A 6,190-nucleotide genomic window follows, 5' to 3' on the forward strand; every position below is an offset into this window, starting at 1 on the left:
AAAAAACTAATATCTTAATAATATGTATGTAATGTACTTTTCTTCTTTGCTGTGAAAAATGGAATAGGTGCTCTTATTCAGTTCAGCAAATTAACATCACGCATCGAATAAAATTCAATAGGAAGAAAAATACTAAGGAAAGAGTAAGAATTTTAGAGTCTGATAATGGGTCTCAATTATAGTATTAGATAGGATGATAAGCTGCCCACATGCAATTTTGTAAAGGTCATGGTAGCCTACCGTTTTCAACAGGACACATGCAGTTAATACACAGGAGCTTATGTACCTGTTCCTTAATTTATTTTCCTTATTATACTGTCATTGTCAGTCTAAATGCACAGCATATAATTTCAGAGTCTAGCCATCAAAAACACAACATGTTTGTTAGGCCAAGTTGTGCATTCTAAACTTAGTAAAAGTTCTAATTGGTCCATGGTGTTGATTTAATTCTGAAAAATATAGACTGAGCTTCAGGTTTAAATATTCTTCAAACTAATGAAACTATGTTTATAATTAATTTTAACTAGTGGAACAAGCGAAAAAATTATGATGCTTTTCACTGAACTCAACAGACTGAATAAGATTAAATGATGCAAAGGTACTGACTGAGAATAAATTATATTTAATCAACAGAATTCACTTTAATTGTACAATTACTGACTAACAGAGCTGCAAGGTGGTATGTTTTCATGTGTGTTGGTATGTCTGTTCGTGCATAGATGAGATCCCTAAAGTTGCAAAGACTAAAGTCTCAAACCCAAAGAGATATTCTTTATAAAAGTTAGAGACGCTGTGTGTTTTGTTGCGAAAGAGAAACTACTTTGTTTGGCCGTCCAAAAGAGGACACGACTAGAAATCAGTGGTTAAGTTGTATTTACAACACTGTTCCAGAACACTTCAACCCAAATATTCAGATGTGTGCAGCACATTTTATGGAGGCCTGTTTCCTGATCCTGGGAGAGTAGACTACAATGCCGGCTGTTCTAACTCACAGACTGTACGTACGTTTTTATATTTAAAGAATTTGCAACTGACGATTCAAACGCGAGTTTTGGGCAGTGTAGAGTAGCGCTTGTTGTTTGTCATTTCTCCGATCACAAATGCAGACATGGTTTTATGTTTATGCGGCGTGATGCAACGTGACGCGTAAAAAGACAGTATAAGTCATTATAATCCGTAATTATGTCCTCACTGGATGCAACAAATGCCTCGCTTATAATGGATTTTAATGTTTTTGTCTCGTCGCGCCGGGACACGGCATCACAATATGGTAAGGGGCGTAACATTTCCGTCACATGCTTGAGGAATTCGGCCAATCACAACGCACTGGATAGCTGGCCAATCAGAGCACACCTCGCTTTTCAGACCGATGAGCTTTGTAAAAATTGATGCGTTTCAGAAAGGTGGGGCATAGAGGAGAAACAATAATGTACAATATGTGGAAAATAATGTGTTTTTTGAACCTTAAACCGCATATACACATTTCATTACACCAAATACACAAAATAATGTTATTTTTAGCAACATCATATGACCCCTTTAAGAATACACTTATAATGTATTATAAATATGGCCTTAATAGAAAGTGTTACCAAATTGTGTTTAACTGTAGTTCTGGTAATCAACCTCAGACTCAAGCTGTTAATGATAAGATCACAAATTAGATCTTGAATATGAAAAAACTCAAGTTCAGGTTCATAGTTTCGGCAGAAAAGTACATTTTATAAATGACCTTTTTTTTTTTTTTGCACAAAGTCTGCTATTTGTGGACATTTATGCAAAATGTTGTGTATGAGGCACTGTAGACATTTTTGTTTATTTACACTTCAGTTGAAAATATGTCATATTAATATTGACAGAAATAGTCAAAGTACAAAAGGGAAAAGAATAGATCACTTACTATATGCGTGCTGTTTAATTTTATTTTCATTTATTTGTTTTATTGTTGTGCTCTTCCACCATGGTCCATAAAATGAGAGATATTTTAAAATACTTTGAAATATGTGCAATATATATAATTAAACACAAGTTTCAGTAGGTGAAACAAAGTTTTTCAAACAAAGATTATTAATATTTGACATTTATGAGAAAAGTACATACATTGATAACATGTTAAATTTGTATTAAACTGTATTATACTAGTCTTTTTTTTTTTTTTTTGCATTCCATCCAGTTTAACTCTACTCCTTGAAATGTAAAATGTAATATTGTTGTTGACTGGTACCTCAAATCAAATTCAGTAGTTGAATTGGAAATTTCTGAATAGTGCACAACCCTGCTTGGCATAAACCAACTCATTCCTGAGCCACATCATTAAATGGTTGAATAACTAAAGGACAGTGGTGGACGAAGTACACAAATCAAGTACTTGAGTAAAAGTACAGATACATATAATAAAATATTACTCCAGGAAAAGTAAACGTACTCCTTTTTCAATTTTACTCGAGTGAAAGTACAAAAGTACTCGATTTGTAACGAATTAAAACTACTCCATTACTGTCCACCACTGCTAAAGGAAAGCTACAACAGCAACAAACCACCATCATTTGTAGAGTGCAATGAAGCAAATTGTTTTGTTTTTCATGCATTTCTGTCCAATGTCCAGCCATGGGGAGAAATAATTTAGTTTTAACGTAGTAAGATTTGTTTTTGTTCCATATATCTGTGTTACCATGAAAAGTATTGAAGTACCCTGAGAGAGACATTCACAGTTGATCACAGCAAAGATGAAAGGACTGTAGGCAGAGTTCATGATCTCTTCAAAAGCCAGACCCTTATAGCACGCTTCCTTTGCCAAAGTAATACAGGACCATTTCCTCGTTCCCCTCTCCTGCTTTTCACATCTTTTTTCCTTTCCTGCCTAGCTACGAAAATATGGATGTATGCTATCTTCTTTTTCAGTAGGTGTGTCGGGGATGGGAAAAGAAACTTGAAGTCTTTGAAAAGTTGAGATCAGTCAGATAAAAATAAGCTTTCTTTCATCATAGCTGCTTTGATTGACACTTACCTGCTTGGCTGATCTGAAAGTAGACTGTCACTGGTGAAAACACCGGTGCATGAGAGAGGCAAAGATCTATTTTTGCACAGCATATTGGAACAATAAGCAAGACGTAATAAACATCTCCATCAATGACCACTGCAATCCAGATGCATTGTAACATTTGATTGTATGTGTAAGTTTGGGTCAGACGTTGTCTCGCATAACCAAATGAAGTCTGGTCTAGATTTCAACTGATTCTGGCCAAAAACTTCAACACGGACAGTGATTTGATCAATGGAGATCACCCAGTCATTGCACTGTTAGTTGCTAGTAGGCATTCCAATCGCTAGAAGTTAGTGATGCAAAGTCCGATTAATTTCCGCGAACCGGTTCTTTTCGGACAGATCGGCTCATTGAACCGGTTCAAAAAGCCGTTTCATCGATTCCTGACGTCATCAAGCAATAAGGTCTCTGCGCATTTCTTTTCTAGCAACTCAGTGCAATGTTGTATCAATGAAAAATTCAAATAAGTTATTTGTGTCAACACATATTAAAACATTAAAAAAATAAAGTTATTTGTGTGAAAGCCTATTGCTGATTATTACCATATAATTCACTTAAGTTAATGGTGTTTGTGGTGACAGTTTCATTCGCGGATCTTTAATGTCAGATACGACTGACTGACAGACCAATATTGACTAGTCTACAACTCGGATAAGATTCCTACAAGTTTCACACCCACAGCACACATTACAGACATTGATGCACAAACGCGGATATATTCTACATGTCTACAGTATAAAGAATTAATAAACGAAGTCCTTACATTATTGGTAGGTTGCCTAATTGGCAATAGCTTTTGAAACCTGATTATAAATTGGCCGATTCAGGTTTGCAACTTTATAAAATGTGTCATATATTTGATTTTGATTTGATTTGATATAAATTACAGCATATAGGCTACACAATAAATAAATAAATAAATAATAGTAAGATTAATGATTATCAATGCATGAATCAAACTCGCTCAGAATGCTGACAATTTTTTACGTTCTTCATGCATTTTTATTACATCTTTGTCTATGGGCCGAGCCAAATCAAATAGAACATTAAAATGGCTCACAGTAACACTAATTCCTGTGTCTCTCCTATAGTTTGCTCTTCCCATTGGTCATTGTTGCTCATTTGCCTAAGTTTTTGAAGTTTTGTTGTATTGGTAGACATAGCCACCTTTGCTGTTGTCATGATGCCGTAAGTTACCAACTCTTCTTGAAACTGAATGACTTCTGGTTGCTTTGTCATTACAAATTGCTGAACATCGCTTTAGACAGAAAGCTTCTGTCTGACATGTTAAGCTACCAAACAAGTTATTTTGTTTGTATGTGAACTTTACTGACAGGTAAATGAGAAATGGTTGACATCACAATAATAGATTGGCATAAACGTAAACTTATCACATCAACTTGCTAAAAGTATATAGTAAATTGTCCATTGAAGTCTATACATTTTTTTTTTTCAAAATTACTATTCGCATCAACCTTCCTCATGTACCTCCTCCATTATTGTTGTGGCATTGTTGTTAAATAAAAAGATAGACAGTATTATCTATCAGAGCAGAAGAAACATAAACATTGTCCTTTATGTACAATATTTCACCGTAAGTCTTAATCAAATGTTAATGCTTCCACTCAGAGAAGCTTTGAGATTTTTTTAAGTTTCATTCTTTTTCTTTTGAATACAAATGAGCATAAATGTCAGCACAAATTATACAATGGGGCCCAATACGCATAGGAACTCTAGTGTTTACAAGAACTGCTTGGTTTAATAGAAGCCAAAAAGCTGTTTGGAGAAAGTAGAACAGCGCTGACATTTGAGTGAAGCGACACTTGAGGCTCACTAATTATTGAGCAGGAGCTTTCCAAAGATGCTTTGAAGAAATCAAGGAGGAAGCAACCTGAGTGCATAATATATATTTAGAGGGCTAATATAATTATAAATAATTCAGTTTTATATTAGCGTTACAAATATCTAAATGTCACCGTATAAAGAATTAAAGTTATTAAAAATTAACCATTATAAAAGGTATTAAAATGACCTGTTTTGTGTTTGAATATATTTTGAAATTTAATTTCTCTTATGGCAAAGAAAACAGTTGTGCTATGTAGTATATGAGTAAACTGTGATACCAAAGAACATAATTTATTTGAAACAGTCATTTTTTGTAACATTATAAATCCCTTCTCTGTCACTTCTGATCAATTTAATGCATCCGTGCTGCTGAATAAAAGTATTAATTCCTTAAAAAAATCTTACTGACCTCAAAATTCTATTTGTTGATTGTAGCCTATACATATAGTCTTAAAGAGGTCATCGGATGCAAAATGCACTTTTACATGTTGTTTAAACATAAATGTGTGTTGGCAGTGTGTGTACACAACCACCCTATAATGATAAAAATCCCCCCAATGTTTTTTTTTTTAATCTACTAAAATCATTCCCCCTTTCTCAAATCAAGCCGTTGTCAGCTTCTTGTCTGTGTGATGTCACACAGACCCAGGCCCCTCCCACGATTGTTGATTGACAGTAGCATTTCAGCACAGACTGGACAGGGCTGCGTTACACTCCGCTTTTAGACATGCACTCGAGAACTTCCCTAAGCACTACCCCTCGGGGGAATCCCCGCTAGGCTTGCCGCGATAGACGGTGTTGACGGTGATACCTGTGTTAAGCCGCAACACCGCTTAAGTCACTTGCCCACCGCGTCACCGACCCCCACCGTCGTTTTGATTTTTTATAGAAATAAAAATCATTTAGTTCAGTAAAAGAACAGACACTACAATTAAAAACTGAACGCGGCTGCTCAATGCAGCGTGCCGAACGACAGTCGCATCACAGATCAGATTTAATTTCTCCAGTGAGGAGAGTGAGTCGAGCTGACTGACAAGAAGAGTGGGGTGAGACAGAAAAGACGATCGCGGATGATTTAGTTTCGAAACGAGATGCAAAAGCGCCTGTTTGGCAATATTTTGGATTTTGAAAAGCCTGTTGACTTTTGCCGTTTATCTAAGGTGATTTTGGAAGTTTTTTTAAACATCCGTTTCTTATTTAATTGGTTCCACATTGTTTGCTGATTTTTACTTTATTTAAACTTTGTGTCATTTATTTATTTTACTTGACATCAAGGTGTATGCCGTGCCTCCAAGCTTTCTT

This window comes from Sinocyclocheilus anshuiensis, unplaced genomic scaffold (assembly GCF_001515605.1).
Source record: "Sinocyclocheilus anshuiensis isolate Anshui unplaced genomic scaffold, SAMN03320099.WGS_v1.1 scaffold976, whole genome shotgun sequence".
In the NCBI taxonomy this organism is placed as follows: Eukaryota; Metazoa; Chordata; class Actinopteri; order Cypriniformes; family Cyprinidae; genus Sinocyclocheilus; species Sinocyclocheilus anshuiensis.